Source organism: Akebia trifoliata, unplaced genomic scaffold, assembly GCF_017979445.1.
Source record: "Akebia trifoliata isolate Shusen 1 unplaced genomic scaffold, ASM1797944v1 Contig00073, whole genome shotgun sequence".
Taxonomy (NCBI): domain Eukaryota; kingdom Viridiplantae; phylum Streptophyta; class Magnoliopsida; order Ranunculales; family Lardizabalaceae; genus Akebia; species Akebia trifoliata.
The window spans coordinates 36805-55129 of record NW_028236825.1 but is presented as its reverse complement, the minus strand read 5'-3'; the positions used below and the strand labels follow the sequence as shown (position 1 = coordinate 55129).

The 18325-nt window shown below is 35.7% G+C and overlaps 1 non-coding gene and 1 pseudogene across 1 annotated transcript; both read right to left on the bottom strand.

Annotated features, from left to right (window-relative positions):
- Positions 1-4255: 4255 nt before the first annotated feature.
- On the bottom strand, positions 4256-4362 carry LOC147382046 (small nucleolar RNA R71). Its single transcript, XR_015174169.1, has one exon. It is a non-coding gene; the product is annotated as a small nucleolar RNA R71 (small nucleolar RNA).
- Positions 4363-15579: 11217 nt separating this feature from the next.
- Positions 15580-17574, bottom strand: LOC147382045 (small ribosomal subunit protein mS80 (rPPR6) pseudogene; annotated as a pseudogene).
- Between the last annotated feature and the right edge of the window lie 751 nt (positions 17575-18325).

The following is an 18325-nucleotide window of genomic DNA, read 5'->3' as shown; positions in this document are numbered from 1 at the left end:
AATTTCACCAATTCTTGTACTATGTTTAGGGCAATAAAATCTATACCCTTTGGACTTCTCTGGGTAACCAATAAAGTACCTGCTTACAGTTCTAGAATCCAACTTCTTTTCATGCGGATTATAAATCCTAGTCTCTGCTAGACAACCCCAAATATGAAAGTGTCTCAAACTCGGTTTTCTTCCCGTCCACAATTCCAAAGGAGTCTTTTGAACTGCCTTACTAGGAACCCGGTTAAGTAAATAAACAGTTGTCTTAAGGGCTTCCATCCACAATGAAATGGGTACTGAGGAATTACTTAACATACTCCTAACCATTTCCATAAGAGTACGATTACACCTTTCAACCACATCATTCTGCTAAGGCGTACCAGGCATTGTGTATTGTGCACAAATACCATGCTTTTCTAGGAATTTAGCAAATAGTCCTGGACATTGTCTTATTCCATCATACTTTCCGTAATACTCACCACCTCTATCTGATCGAATAATTTTCACCTTTCTATCTAATTGTCGTTCAACTTTAGCAATATATGCCTTTAAAGCATTTATTGCTTGAGACTTTTCATGCAACAAATAGACATAACCATAATGTGAAAAATCATCGATGAAAGTGATAAAGTACTTTTCTCCACCAAAAGATAGTGAGTCAAAAAGTCCACATATATCAGTATAGACAATCTCCAAAAGTTATCCACTTCTTGTGGCACCTTTCTTTGTATATTTGGTTTGCTTTCCTTTAATGCAATCCACACATACATCGAAATTAATAAATTTAAGATTTGAAAGAATCTCATCTTTTACCAATCTCTTCATTCTTTCTCTGGATATATGACCCAGTCTTTTATGCCACAAGAAAGAAGAATTCTCATTAACTCTACTACGTTTAGTTCCAACATCATGATGCAGGGTGAGGAGTGTTTTAGCAAAAATTTTGTTAAGACTAAATCTATATAACCCCTCAAATAAAACACTAGAACCAACAAATGAGTCATTTCTCAACAAACGAAAACCCTTACATTCAAAATACAAAGCATAACCATCATAATCAAGTCTTGACATGGAAATTAAATTTCTAGAAATAGTAGGAACATAAAGAGTATCAAATAGGTCCAAACAGTAGCCTGACTCTAAAAACAAATGTAAAGTTCCAACCCGAACAACTAGTAACTTGAGTGCCATTTCCCAAGACTATAAAATTCTCATTTTCCTTTATGTTCTAGATCGAAAGGAATCCCTACATCGAATTTGAAACATGAATAGTAGAACCAAAGTCAATCCAACACATATTAGAAGGAACTTGTGTCATATTTGATTCAAAACTACATAAGCCAATAGCTTACCCTTCTTCTCGAACCAAGCTCTATGTTTCGAGCAATTTTTTTGTAAATGCCCATAGCCATGATAGAAATTGCATTTCGGTCCATTATGTTCCCTCTTGCGAGCCCCCATTGACATGAGAAGGCCCCGCAACCTTCAATGGATCTTTCTTGAAACTCTTCTTTGGTTTCTTTCCTTTGCTTCCAACTCCATGATTCATAACATTAACTGAATGTTGTCCTTGTTGCCTAAGCCTTGCTTCTTCTTGAATTAACAAACTCACCAATCCATTCACATTCCACTTTTCCTTAATAGTGTTATGATGAATCTAAAATGGCCCATACTGAGTAGGCAAGGAATTCAAAATGAACTGAACAAGAAAATTTTCATCAACAATGATACCCAGAGATTTGAGTCTGGCAGCTAGATTGGTCATTTCAAGAACATACTCATTCATTCCACGGCTACCATCAAATTTCATGGTGGTTAGTTCAGCCATTAATCTCCCTCCAAGGGACTTGTCTGCTAAATGAAACCGATCTTCCACAACCTTGAAATATTCCTTTGCATTTTAAATTTGAGGAAGCGTTAACTTAATATTGCTCGCAATACACATTCGCATAAACATGATGCTTAATCTGTTCGATCTTTCCCATGACTTAGACAAAGCTTGCTGCTCCGAACTACTTGTTTTAGTAATAACAGCCGGTTTTTCAATTCGCAGTGTTAAGTCAAAGATCCAGAACACCAAGGTGGAACTGAATCTATTCCTTCCAATCAGATCAATTAGTTCCATTAAAGATCGGAACAGAAAAAGCTAGCGAATGAAGTGAAACATGAACTGACACTGCAATAAAATCATCACAACATTAATGCTTTGAGAAAATCACTTCCATTAGTAATATTGCGTTCAATCTTTGGATTAACTAATGCAATATACTAATATTCAAATTTAATGGTGATTTTCACTCACCTAGGCATAATTGATAACCCTTCAAAGTTTGATTGGTTTGTCACCTGATGAGTGGGTTTTATACCTGCGAATTAACCACATTTAGATATAATATTTTGTTAATTTTAGAGTCTTTTAGTTGTTTTCATTTAAGTTTAGTTTGTTTTCTAGTTTTGTGTGATTCTGTGTTTTTTTTTTTTGTTTTTATGCTTATTTTGCAATTCAAGAGCATTACAGAATATTGGAATAATTGCCAACATTTATAAGAAATTCTATCTCCAAATTGATTTTCTCGGAAGAAGAAAAATATGCATACAAGCTAAAAAGTCTTAAAGCCGCAGCTTGATAGCAATCGAGGCCACAACATACATTCAAGAATTGCACAGCACGGAGATAAAATGCGGGCCACAGCATAGCATGTTTTGAGGCCATGGCCGGATTACGTTTTCAGCATTATTCGTTGATTTTTGGGGCCGAATTAAAGGCGAATTTGGAGACACTTAAACATTAATGACTCCATACCTATAAATAAAAGAAATTCAGACTTTTAAAGGGATCACAAGTTCTAGGTTTTTCTTAGAGGCAGAAGGTTGAGAAGGAAGACGAGATTTGAAGATCAACTTTTGAGTTTTATTTTCCTGAACTTATTTCTTTCTTAATTTTGTAATCTCTAAGAATGACTGAATACTTGTGTAATTGCGTTTTATTTTCAATGATGAACTAATTTCCATTCTAGGGTTATAATGAAACTCATTCATGATGCTTAATTAATTTTCTGTCTTTCTTCTATGATTATTTCTACATATGATTGTTTATTTTATCCGATGTTTAATGCGATTTAATTAACTGGCCATTAATTGAACTAAATTGGTGAACCTTAATAATATCGACAGAGTTGTTTTGTATTCATGACCTAGATAGAATAACATAAGCTAATTTGAGATAGACATATACTCACGTTGCATGTGCATCTTTTATGAGAGTCTATTCTTAATGAATTCTTCTTGATTTAATTCTCATAGACATGTAGGAAGTTAATCTAGGAGGGTATTTTTACATGACCATCAACAGAGGTTTGTAGAGAATTTAGTACTCTTGGGTAAAGATTAATTTATCATAGAGGGTGGGAGAATTTAATCAAGTGGATTGTTTGGGGGAAATTATAAACCTAGGTTTTATCACTCATTGATTTAAATCTGCAAATTTATTATCTGCGTTATTTTCCTTGTTTATTTTTAAATCTTATTTTCACTATTGTTTGGATAAAATTAGAGTGAGATAAATTGGTATTTAGTCTCCATGGGAACGATACTTTCTCATCACTTTATTACTTGTTTCGATAAGTATACTTGCATGCGTAAAATTAAACAAGTCTTTGGCGCCGCTACCGGGGACTAATTTATTAATCTTTTTGTTAATATTAATTCAATCATACTTGATTTTAGACCAAACTTTTCTTTGTTTTGTAGGTGTTTAGCTAGTGTATGCTTAGTACGGAAAATTCTGAGCTTGTTCCTTAGGATCTTGAGATCGAGAAAACTTGTCTAAGAAATAAAAAAAATAAGTGATAAGCTTTTCAACACCATACAATGGTCGATCAAAATAATGGTAATGAGATTCCTAAGTCTATGCGAGACTATGCTATTCCATTGGTGGATGGGATTCACACTAGTATTCTTCGTCCAGCGGTGCAGGCCAACAACTTTGAGCTCAAGCCGACTACTATTCAGATGGTACAAGCATTTCAATTTGGGGGATTCACATATCGAAAATCCCAATGCACATTTAGCTAATTTTCTAGAGATATGTGCCACTTTCAAGTATAACGGTGTTGATGATGATGCCATCCGGTTGCGGCTATTTCCATTCTCATTGAAGGACATGGCGAAGAATTGGTTGAACTCATTGCCAAGGGAGTCTATCACCACTTGGGATGACTTGGTAAAAAAGTTACTTGCTAAATACTTTCCGCCTTCAAAAACTGCAAAGTTGAGGAATGATATCACTACTTTCATGCAGTTGGACAGTGAGTCTCTTTATAAAGCTTGGGAAAGGTATAAAGATCTGCTTCGGAGATGTCCTCATCATGCTCTACCAGATTGGTTGATCATCAAAACTATCTACAATGGGTTGGTTGGATCTATCAAAACAAGAATTGATGTTGCAGCATGTGGATCTCTTATGGCGAAGCCATTTGAGGATGAGTATAATTTATTGGAGGAGATGGCCTCTAATAACTTCCAATACCATACAAAGAGGATGAATCCAAGAAAAACAGCAAGAGTGCATGAATTAGATGTTCTTACTACTTTAACTGCTCAAGTAGCATCCTTATCTAAGAAATTTGATTCATTTGGAGTTCATGACATTCAAACTCCTACCATTACATGCGAAATTTGTGGAGACAATCATTTAGTAGATATGTGCCCTAATAATCCAGAGTCTCTCAATTTTGTTGGTAACAGGTAAAATAATCCATACTCCAACTACTACAATCCGGACTGGAAAAATCATCCGAACTTCTCTTGGAGTAACAACAATCAAGTTGAGGCCTCTTCATCTGCAAAGCCCATGTTTCAACTGAGTTATCATCCTCAAGCTCCTCCTAGAGAAAAGAAACCTTCTTTGGAAGATCTAGTACATCAGATGGGAACCAATACTAATCAGTTCATGACAGAGACTAGAACTCAATTCTAGAACCAAGCAACTTCTATCCGGAATATAGAAATTTAGTTGGGTCGACTTGCTTCAACAATTAACAATCGTCCTCAAGGAACCTTGCCTAGCAATACAGAGACTAATCCGAAGAGAGATGGCAAGGAGCATTGCAAGGCTATCACATTGAGGAGTGGAAAAGAGCTGAATGATGTTATCAAGGAACCAAAGGAATTGGATGTTTCAATGGCAAAAGAGACAGTTTTTGATGAGCAGGGTGAACAAGAAAAGGAAGATACAATGCAGGAGCACAAAAAGCCAGGCTTGGAAAAGATTACTCCTTACAACCCACCCCTACCATTTCCTCAACGTTTCAGGAAACAAAAACATGATGAGCAGTTTGCAAAGTTTCTGAATGTCTTCAAGAAGTTGCATATTAATATCCCATTCGTTGAAGCTTTAGAGCAAATGCCAAGTTATGTCAAGTTTATGAAAGATATCTTGACTAAAAAAAAGCGATTGAGTGAATTCGAAACAGTGGGTTTGACTGAAGAATGCAGTGCTATAATCCAAAGGAAACTTCCAGCAAAGTTTGAGGATCCAGGGAACTTCACTATACCATGCACCATAGGTAATCAATTCTCTGGTAGGGCTTTGTGTGATTTGGGGGCTAGTATTAATCTAATGCCACTGTCTATATTTCAAAAATTGGGATTGAGAGAAGTCAGGCCTACTACTGTGACACTCCAGTTAGCGGATCGATCACTGAAGTATCCAAGGGGGATTATTGAAGATGTGCTTGTTAAGGTTGACAAATTTATATTCCCTGCGGATTTTATTGTTCTTGATATGGAGGAGGATAGGAATGTTCCAATCATTCTTAGCAGACCATTTTTAGTCATAGGTAGAACTCTTATTGATGTGAAAAAGGGGGAGTTTACTATGAGAGTTCCAGATCAAGAGGTGAAGTTTAATGTTTTCAAAGCTATGAAGTTTCACACTGAAGAGCCTGAAGACTGCTATAGAATTGATGTAGTGGACACATGTGTTCGATATGACCATGAAGAAACACTCCCATCTGACCAGTTTGAATTAGCAATCCTTAATGCATACAATGAGGAAGATTTGGAGTGTTTGGAGTTGGTAAACTACTTGGAGGCTGCACCAAAATTCACTCGTTCTAAGCCAGAGTTTGAGTTGTTAGAAATGCCATCGTTAGGTTCTCATTTGAAGCCTTCAATTCAAGAACCACCATCACTAGAGCTCAAGCCTCTTCCTAGTCATTTGAGGTATGTTTTCCTTGGTGAATCGTCTGTTTTGCCGATTATTATTTCTACTTCTCTTGAGCCTGAACAGGAAGACAAGTTATTAAGGGTGTTGCGAGAGTACAAGAAAGCGTTGGGATGGTCCATAACGGATATTAAGGGGATTAGTCCTTCTATTTGCATGCACAAAATCTTTATGGAAGATGATCATAAGCCCTCTATTGAGCACTAACATCAGCTTAACCTAATTATGAAGGAAGTGGTGAAAAATGAGATTCTAAAGTGGCTTAACGCAAGCATAATTTATCCTATTTCTGATAGCTCATGGGTTAGTCCGATGCAATGTGTACCGAAAAAAAGAAGAATGACTGTTGTGACAAATAATTATAATGAGCCTATCCCGACAAGGACAGTGACTAGGTGACGTGTTTGTATGGATTATTGGAAGTTAAATAAAGCTACTCAAAAAGACCATTTTCCCTTGCCGTTCATTGATCAGATGCTTGATAGACTAGTGGGGCACTCCTATTATTGTTTTTTGGATGGGTATTCAAGAAACAATCAGATTGCTATAGAACCTGAAGATCAGGAAAAGACAACATTCACTTGTCCCTACAGAACTTTTGCATTTCGAAGGATGCCTTTCGAACTTTGCAATGCACCGGCGACATTTCAAAGGTGTATGATGGCAATTTTTTCTGACATGGTGGAGCACTTTATAGAGGTATTCATGGAAGACTTCTCGGTAGTTGGTGATTCTTTCAATATTTGCTTGAACAACTTGGCATTAGTGCTCAAAAGATGTGAAGAAACGAATCTTGTGTTGAATTGAGAGAAATGCCATTTCATGGTGCAAGAAGGAATTGTCCTCGGCCATTGAGTATCAAGTAAGTTAATCGAGGTGGATAGAGCAAAGATTGAGACTATTGAGAAACTACCACCGCCATCTTCCGTTAAGGGTGTTCGAAGCTTTCTTAGCCACGCCGGTTTCTACTGGCGTTTTATTAAGGATTTCTCGAAGATCTCTAAACCGCTTTGTAGTTTGTTGGAAAAAGAAATGGTTTTCAAATTTGATGAAAAGTGCCTTGAGGCATTTCAGATCTTGAAATCTAGGTTGGTGCCAGCACCCATCATTGTTGCCCTAGATTGGAGTCTCCCGTTCGAGCTTATGTGTGATGCTAGCGATTTTGCTGTTGGCGCGGTTTTTCACCAACGGAAAAATCGGATTTTTCATACTATATATTATACTAGCAAGACATTAAATGACACACAAATGAATTATGCCACCACTGAGAAGGAGTTGCTAGCAGTTGTATTTGCATTTGATAAGTTTCGTGCATACTCATCAGGACAAAGGTGATTGTCTTTACTGATCATGCCGCTATGTAGTATTTAATTGCCAAATGCAAAGCCTCGACTTATCCAGTGGGTTCTCTTGTTACAAGAGTTTGACTTATAGATTCGAGACAAAAAGGGGACCGAAAACCAAGTGGTTGATCATCTCTCAAGGCTAGATAATGGGGGGAAAGTTAATGATGAGACTATGATCAATGAGTCATTCCCAGATGAACAATTATTTGCTTGTGGTCAAAAGAACTTGCCTTGGTATGCAGATTATGTGAACTTCATCGTCAACAAAGTGTTCCCTCCTGAGTTAAGCTCTCAACAGAAGAAAAAATTCTTGCATGATGTCAAGCATTATGTTTGAGACGAGCCTTTCTTGTTCAAGCAATGTGCAAATCAGATTTTAAGGAAGTGTGTTCCTAAGGAAGAAATTGAAGACATACTTCGACATTGTCATTCGTCTAAATATGGAGGCCATTTTGGGGGAGAGAGAACCGCAGCCAAGGTGCTACAATCAGGTTTCTATTGGCCTACATTATTTAGAGATGCGCATTGCTTTGTCTCAAGGTGTGATCGATGCCAAAGGGTTGGTACAATTTCAAAGAGACATGAGATGCCACTCAAAAACATTCTGGAGGTGGAGATCTTTGATGTGTGGGGAATTGATTTCATGGGCCCCTTCATCTTTTCTTATAATAATCTCTACATTCTAATAGCAGCCGATTATGACTCAAAATAGGTGGAAACGGCTGCATTGCCCACCAATGATGCTAAGGTGGTGCTGAATTTTTTGAGGAAGAATATCTTTACCCGTTATGGCACTTCTCGGGTAATAATTAGCAATGAAGATACTCATTTCTGCAATAAATATTTTGAAGCCCTTCTAACTAGATTTAGGATAACTCATAAGATCGCTACGACTTACCATCCGCAAACTAATGGTCAAGTAGAGATTTCTAACAGGGAAATTAAACAAATTATGGAGAAGACTGTGAACCCATCTAACAAGGATTGGTCCAAACAATTAGACGACGCATTATGGGCTTATCGGACCGCCTACAAAACACCAATTGGAATGTCACCTTATCGGTTGGTATTTGGCAAGACGTGTCATCTCCCGATCGAATTGGAGCACAAGGCATTTTGGGCAATAAAGAATTTGAATTTTGATTAAAAAGCCGCCGGTGAAAAGCGTCTTTTGCAACTCAATGAGATAGATGAGTTCCGTCTCCAAGCCTACGAGAATGCCAAGCTTTACAAAGAACAAACCCAAAGATGGCATGACAAGAAGATATTGGAGAGACATTTTGAGCCAGGACAACTTGCATCTTATTCAATTCTCGTTTAAAACTTTTTCCGGGTAAGCTCAAATCAATATGGTCGGGGCCATTCACTGTGATTAAAGCATATCTACATGGAGCTGTTGAGGTCCAAGATGAAATCACAAAGGACATCTTCAAGGTGAATGGGCAACATCTCAAGTATTACTAGGGTGGTGGAATTAACCGTCAGAAATCCACCATCATTCTAGCAAACCCAGAGTGACTTCAGAAAAAGTCAGGCTGAAGACTTTAAAATAAGCATTTCTTGGGAGACAACCCAAGTGTTCTAAACTCTCTCTTCATTTATTTTGATTTTCATTATTCTTCGTTACTTATTTTAATTTCAAGAAAAAAAAAAAAAGTTATTAGTTTGCTTTTATCATAATTTTTAGAATTCTTTTTAATTATGTTTTGTTGAAACATGTTGGGAGTCTCTAAGCAAATCAAAGGCATTAGTAATATAACACAAGGCTTTAGAAGTACAGATTGAAGAAGCCGTGGCCTCTACACATCTACAACCGTAGCATCTAAAACAGACAGCGGATCCTGAGCTCACAGTTCGAAGAGGCCGTGGCCTTAACTTTTCTCAGGCGAGGCAATAGTCCGTGACAGAACTAAGCAAAAATATAAAAATGCGGGCCGTGGCATAATATTCTACTAGACCTCGGTCCAAACTCGTACCCACATAGAAAAGGGTTACACTTACCCTAATATTTCTAATATTGCACAATTTCACAAACAACCTTCTCTTCGTGCCTCTACGACAAAAGACTCTTCATCTCTCTCCCGCTTCTCCAGTAGTACTCCTACGTTTCCCTCTCAATATTCAAGGGTGGCTAAAGAAAGATCAAAGTTGTGAGCACCATTTCACCATATTTCAGTGGACCTTCTGAGTACTTTCTTTACCGATTCAACCAAATCAATTGGGGTACCATCAGGTTTTATTCATAAGTGTTACATTCTATTAGCTTATATTGCATATTATGAATAAAAATTTGATTATTTGGATTGGAAAATTCGAGTTTTGATTGCAATCATGGCTAAGTGGGAGTGTTTGATTGGTTTACCAGTGATTGACGTTGGAGTGGGTGTTTGGATTGTTTGTTTGGTGGAGTACTATGTGCTGCAATATGTACGGTCTTTTATGACAGTGGCTGGTATTACTTAATTTTGGGGAGATCATTAATTTTTTGTGCATACCAGGTGTTTGTGAAAAGTTTGATGACAATGAAAGAGGTTGGGTAGGTTAATTCATTACAAATTTTTGGGGTTGTTTGAGGTATATGGTGCGTGTTGGATATCAGCAAGGGCAGTTGCTTTACGTGTGATTTGGACTGTGGGTGATTGGGTTGATTACTTGTTGAGGTCTTCATTTTTGGCCACCGATTGTGAAAAGTAACATAACACGAGCTTCACCATTTCATCACCATCGCCAGAACTGAATGACAAGAGCAATAAAGATGGCGCGGATGAATATTGGCCGCCAATAAAAATTTCAGGGAAGTGCTTTCACCAACTTTTGATTCTAATTGTTTGCATTGGGGACAATGCAATAACTAAGTTTGGGGATGAAAGTAGTATTTTTCTAAAAACTTTTTTTTTATTTTTGTGTTTACTTTAATATGTTTAAGATTAGTCTTGTTGTGTTTAAGTCAGTGTTTATATATATATATATATATATATATTTGTGTTTTGTGATGATTTTTGCCTGATAATCTGCAGCCAATGATAAGGATTTTGATTGAGTATATACATGGTTCTTGGAAAATGATGAAGGTTGAACTTATCTGTATGCTTAACTCTAATGAAATTCAATCTTGTTTTGAACTCTTTTACATTGAGATTATAATCTTGATACACTTGATTGTTTGATACACTTGAAGAATGTTTATGCATTAGAGCGTTTTCCATGATCTCAATGAACTTTAGAACTTATTTGATTATTACTCAAGGCGAAATCCTAGGTTGCACTTGATTAAGGACATGATTTAGGCCATTATTGGATCAATTTAGTCTTTTTAAGCTTACTAGTGTTGATTTTATCACTAGTCATCCCCATTGAGCCTTGTTTCTCATGTTCTTTGGCACCCACAGTTCTAACCAAGCCCTTTTGTTTAATTTTTCCAAAATTTAACCCATCACCTCTTAGGCATATTAATCTCTACTGGATAATGTTGAGCTATGCAAATAAATAAAGGTAGAAAGTGAAGTTTTGAAAATATTCAGTTGAGGTTTCAAAAAGTACTTATGTTGAAAAAAAAAAATTTGTCTCATTACTATATCCCTTCTTGTTAAAGAATGCTAATCAAATAAGTTCAGGGGTGCAGTGGCAATTCCATTCTTTAAAAAAATAAAAATAAAAAATGGTGAAAGGGTTGTCAAAGGAATGAAGTGAAACATGATTGATAATGTGGAGTGACTTGATGTTGAAATGTAAGTTTGCGTTCTGTGAGAATCCTAAGAAATTGATGTGTTTAAAGAGTGATCTAAGCCACAAAATTTCCTTTTATCCTACCTTTAACCCAGCCACACATTACAAGCCGAATCAAAATCCTATTGATTCTTAATTTAGTAACAACCTACATTAGTGAAGAATAGCATGAAAAATAGGCCTATGGAGTTCATCAGTGTGAATATCTGGAGATCAGTTGTGTTTACTCTTGATTGCATAAACTGATTTGGGTTGAAAACTGATTAAGTGATAAGGGGTTGTTTGCACATATGTGAGGGGTTCAAGGTGAGATTGAGTAACATTTGGGGTTGAAAATCTAGATTGTTTAAATTTCTAAAAATTTTCTGAGAATTATGAAATTTGTACAATCTTTGAGGCAAGTGTGGAGAATCAGGCTAATATCACCACTTGTGTGTTTCTTTGTTTTGGATTTATTTCCCTTAATTAGGTTTTTCTTTATTTTTGTTTTGCTCGAGGACTAGTAAAATGTTAAGTTTGGGGGTATTTGATAAGTAGGTTTTATACCTGCGAATTAACCACTTTTAGATATAATATTTTGTTAATTTTTGAGTCTTTTAGTTTTTTTCATTTAAGTTTAGTTTTTTTTCTAGTTTTGTGTGATTCTGTGTTTTTATTTGGTTTTTATGCTTATTTTGCAATTCAGAAGCATAATAGAATATTGGGATAATTACCAATATTTAGAAGAAATTCTATCTCCAAATTGATTCACTCTCGGAAGAGAAAAATATGCATACAAGCTAAAAAGTCTTAAAACCGCAGCTTGATAGCAATCGAGGCCACAACGCAAGTTCAAGAATTGCACAACACGAAGATAAAATGCGAGCCACAGCATAGCATGTTTTGAGACTATGGCCCAATTACGTTTTCAGCATTACTCGTTGATTTTTGGGGTCGAATTAAAGGCAAATTTGGATACAGTTAAACCTTAATGACTCCATACCTATAAATAGAAAAGATTCAGACTTTTAGAGGGTTCACAAGTTCTAGGTTTTTCTTGGAGGAAGAAAGTTGATAATGAGGACAAGATTTGAAGATCGACTTTTGAGTTTTATTTTCTTGAACTTACTTCTTCTCTTAATTTTGTAATCTCTAAGAATGACTGAATACTTTTGTAATTGCATTTTATTTTCAATGATGAACTAATTTCCATTCTAGGGTTATAATGAAACCCATTCATGATGCTTAATTAATTTTTCGTCTTTCTTCTATGATTATTTCTACATGTGATTGTTTATTCTATCCAATGTTTAATGCGATTTAATTAACTGGTCATTAATTGAATTGAATTGATGAACCTTAATAATATCAACAAAGTTGTTTTGTATTCATGACCTACATAGAATAACATACGCTAATTTGAGATAGACATATACTCACGTTGCGTATGTATCCTTTATGAGAGTCTATTCTTAATGAATTCTTCTTGATTTAATTCTCATAGACATATAAGGAGTTAATCTAGGAGGGTATTTTTACATGACCATCGATAGAGGCTTGTAGAGAATTTAATACTCTTGGGTGACAATCATAGTAGACTAATTTATCATAGAAGGAAGGAGAATTTAATCAAGTGGATTGTTTGGGGGAAATTATAAACTTAAGTTTTACCACTCATTGATTTTAAATCTGCAAATTTATTGTCTACGTTATTTTCCTTGTTTATTTTTAAATCTTATTTTCACTATTGTTTGGATAAAATTAGAGTGAGATAAATTGATAATTAGCAATAGATTGGTATTTAATCTCCTTGGGAACGATACTTTCTCATCACTTTATTACTTGTTTCGATACGTATACTTGCGTGCATAAAATTAGACAATATCGCCCTTTGGGCATCCATTCCAATCTCACTATCATTCTATTAGTTATCCTAATTAATTTAATGACAATTTGAAAGTTGGTGCACCTTTGGGTAAAACCATAATAATCAAATAATTATTCCATAACAATTTTGCAAAGTCATAATTCAATTCAATATTTATAACTTTTCCCAACAAGATCACTTTGGTGACAACATGCTAACCATAATATAAATATTGATTGATAAATAACCAAGCAAAAAATATGTCCACATTCAAAACAAATAAATAATATCCTAGAATAAAAAATATTATCATGAAAGAGAGTAGCTCAATTGGTAAGCATGTATTGTTTTGAACACTATGTTCTGAGTTCAAAATCCTATACTAAAAATGGTCTGCATGCATTAAACCATACGGCCCAACAAATGCTCACCAAAAAGTAATCATTTAAACAAAATAGTGAGCCCAATAAAAAAAACAAAGAAGATGGCCAGCGAACGTCAAGACTCAAAACAATTAATGGAACATTTATGCTAATAATTCGACAGTTTAAATTGTGAGTAAATGAAACCATTATGCAACCAACAAATTCGGAATCAACTCATACGAAATCAAGCCAACACATGCTAATAAATATCCACACAGAATCATGATATTCCAATAACGTAAAATCCCAATAAATCCGGTAAACATCATAGGAATTTTCAGAATTAGTGAACAGTGAGTTCCGAACATTATGAGCACAAAACATTGCACATAAAACAATAGCCAGATCAAAAAATATTAATGAAATCGATTTCTATATTAAAAGGAAAATCATGATAGTTTCAACCAAGCTTTGATACCACATGTAAAAAATAATTTCACTGAAATAGGAATCTTCAACTATCATGAAAATCACATAATCATCTTTTATGGGGAAATAAATCTTTCATAAAACATACCAGAATTAGCCATAATGAAATCTCCTTCTTCAAGAAAACTTGTAGAAATTATTTCTCACTTAACCCCTTTTCTTTGCTTTACCAAAATGTATGGGAAAATCTGATAAAAATGAAAATGTAGGTAGAGAGAGGATAATTCTAACGTACAAAAAGAAAAACAGTTATCCTACTCCCCATAAAAGTAGGTAGATAGGAAAATAACTGCCCCTATTATCTCTCACTAATTAAGTAACCGTGTATGTCTTTTCAAAAGCCAATAACCACCTTATCTCATTAAGTCCACATAATGTCCATATTACCCTTTCATGTGGAACATATTTTAACATATAGATCTAGAAAAGAATAAATGCACCAAAAAAAACATCTAACTTAGAAAAAAGAGGTGGGCGTGTTTTATTGGTAGGTATGTATGATGTATGAGCTACAAATATGGAACCAACTGGTACAACAGTCATCCATGGCAGCAACTGCAGGCTTCTAAGTACAAACAACTGCATTGTTGAAACTCAGTCATTATTTATGCTCTCTGCCACAGAGGCATGTGTGCGTGCGTGCAAGCACTCAACATCAAAAGTTGATCAACTACTAGAAAAATATAAAAAGGAAAATAGAAGGAATATTTGCAATAGAAGGAGGGAGATTGTACAGGTTAAAATTACAACACACCTTGATGGAGATTTATCTGGTCCAGAATGATCACGTGTGACACACCCCTACTTCGCCTGGTGGTTGATGTATACCCTCTCCTGGTGGAAGGTTGTGAGTATTGTAGAAATCCCATTGGTCCTAATTGTTTGATAATTTTTTAAATAGAACATCCAAGTAGAAACAAGTCCTAAATAAAAATTGCACTGCCCAGAACTAACATGATGTGTTGCCCAGAACTACAAGGAGATAAATGGAATGCATCCATGAATGTGACAAGGGAAGCATAGTAAACCATGTATTCCAACACTCAAAATATGAGAGAGCTAGTTATGAAAATTTAAAAGCACATATGGTGATTTACAGGGAAACAAGGAAGACAGAAGAAGAATTTTGCAACAATAAATACTCTTGATTTCAGAATCAACATACAGTATGTGAAAACCTTCAGTCCAAAAAACTAGAAAAGTGATTTTCTCACTATTAAGCATTGCACACTCATCTTTCACAAGCAATCACAGGAATATGCCAATGGGTGAGATGAGTTGGGATCTCCACGAACTAGATCACAAATAAACTGTCAACCCTGTCAAATGATTACATCCATCCAATATAAACATTAATCAAAAGGAAATACGAAAATTCTATTATGGGTCACAATACCCATTATTGTGCAAAGAAAACATGGTTGTTAAACCTTAAAAGGCCGTAAATTGATAATGATTTGGGGCCAACTTGTCCCCCTTTTTTTCAATAAAATTTTAACTAATCAAAAAAAAAAAAAATGGCCATCATAACGGTATAAATGCTTGTTGCCCGACTGCTTGCTACATCTAATGACCTCACAGAATGGTGTCATCATGAAGTTGAAAAGACACGAACAAAAATCTTACAACCTAAATTATTTAAAAGGAAACAAGAAATGCATACTCATGCAAAGTTGTCCCCATCTTCTCAGTAAGATGAAAATCAATACATAGATTTAAATTAAACAAATTCAGCTCATATTAGCTTCAAAACCTATGAAAGTTTGAAAAATTTTAAGCTTTGACACTAACTCCTTCACCCTCCACTTCCTCCCCTTCCAATTCCTTGATCGCCTTTATAAGACCCCGAGTAATCCCATTGAGATGCAAACCATTCTCTTTCATTTCTTCTAACAACTTCTCTGCTGTTCCCCAGTCTAATGCCTTGAGACAAAGAGATTGAATCATTTTATTGTACTCATCAGCACTTGGCACAATGCCATATTCCTTCATCTCTCTAAACAACTCTAGAGCATTATCGAATTCCTCAAGCCTGCAATACCCACGGATGAGTGTATGGTAAGTAGCAGGACAAAGCTTGGAATGCTTCTTCTTGGCTTCCGATAAGATTCCTTGTGCCTCCTCCATCTGACCACCCTTGGCATATCCGCTCATAATAACACTATAGGCGTATACATCCGGTCTCAGTCCTCTACTCTCCATCACCTTGACCAACCCCATTGCCTCCTCCATTTCACCGGCCTTTGCAAGGCCATTAATGACTGAATTAAATACTGCATTCCCAGGTGGTGGGCCCGCATCAATCATTTTAAACAACAACTTTTTTGCCTCTTCGATATCTTTGATTCTACAAAGTCCAAGAACGATGGTAGAGAAGGGCTTAATTGCGTACTTGCGTGCATCTCCTGAGAAATCCTCCAACAAGTCCATGGCTAACTTGAGAGTTTCGTCTTCTCTACATAGAGAACTGATGAGAAAATTAACGGGAGATTGAGGAGGGTATTTGTTCTTCTCCTTTGCCATCAAATAAACCAAATGTGCATCTTTTGCTTTATTTCCTTTACAGAAACAAGAAATAATATTACCAATCTTCTCACTATCAGGTAAGTTACCCACATTAAGCATCTTCTCGCAAACAGACCAAGCTAAGTCAAAGAGGGAACATCGACAAAGTGCTTCAATCGTTAAATAGTAAGAATCTGCATTTGGGTCACACCCAATTTCCTCAAATTTATCGAGAACTTCCAAGCCAGCCTTGCCTTTTCCCAACTTCCAAAACAAGTTGATCAATTCGTTGATAATCTGTGTGTTTAACACACCTTTCTCCTTTTCACCAATTTCCTTAACCAAGTTCCACAAAGCATAGGCATTTCTAACAGTTCTCTTTCTAAGACCTGGACCAACAGATCGAACAAGGGAATCTACAGAGTGAGTAGTAATTGAAAAATCTGGTTTCCCCCAAGCCCATTTGAAGAACCCGATTAAATTCTCAGCTGGAACAAGTGGGGTTTGGATTACTCTGATCAGAAACTCCTCATTTACATTCAAATCCATCAAATCAAGGCTTGATTCTAGAGATCCATCCAAGCTACTCTGGAGAACAGATAATACACTCTCAACCTGCTCGATATTGGTCTCGGTGATTTCTTCGACAACTGATTCTTCTGAGACAAAACTGCTCATTTGCTCGTCACCATTTTCATTTTCTTGGGTGGAAAAACCATTGGTTTCACCCTCGATATCCTCTTGTGAAATCAAGCTAGGGTTTTCGTCAAAAAACACTGAAGGAGATTCTGATTCTTGAGAAACAAAACTAGGGTTTGCATCAAAAACATCATTTTGACTGATAAAATTCGATTCGTTTGAGAAGAATCTCGGGTTTTGTAAGAGCGAGGTTGAGAAATGTGGAGAAGGAGGTCGAATTACTGTTAAGGTTTTAGATGGTACCTGATTTTGAACCGAAGGAACAGTTCGTCTTGAACATCTGATGAGAAGATCCCTCCCTTTCGATCTCCACATCTCTCTCTCTCTCTCTACTGGTGTAGGCTGAGATCCTCTTTCGACTGGTGTAGGCTGAGATTTAATAGGGTTTTAGAATTTAGAATAAGTGATTATAAAAGCACCCCACGAATTGATAAGGGCAACTTACACCATAGCCAAATTGTTATCTTATATGAGTTAAAAGTTTGGGAATAAGCTGTTTTTTTTTTGTGAGGATAATCTCTCGTCTCAAAACTTTTAACCTCATCGAAACAAATTCAACAATCATAAATTGTCTATTTTTTATAAACCAATTTTGTTGGAGTTAGATAATTTTACTTGATCTGGTCTCTTATTTATAGAGAATTAGGGTTTTTTGTAAAAATTAGGATTTCAGAGGCATTCCGTATTTATAAAAAATACCAAGAACTAGTCTATTACGAATGGTGTTCAGCCACCAAGCTTCAGTACGAAATTCGAGACTTGACTTTCTCCGTTGATGGCGGCTCTACCATTGGCCATGTTGCCACGGTAAAATTTAGTCAAAATGTCTTGAATTTTGATTCACGGTCTTTTTTTATCCTAGATCACAGTGGTAACTTCGAATTTTCCCGATTCATCTTGAAACTTTGCGAATAATTCCTATTAGATGTAAATAATAGTAATTAGTTCTAAAATACATAATTAAATTAAAAACAAGAATTATTATAAACTAACAATGAACTCTATGCAATTAGATTATTTAGTGTATGATTTATCGATAAAGTTTATGTAATTAAAGTTCTAGAAACAACTTTCTAAACCCTGATCACACCCCAAACTTAGATTTTGTTAGTCCCGAGAAAAAATAAAATAAAAA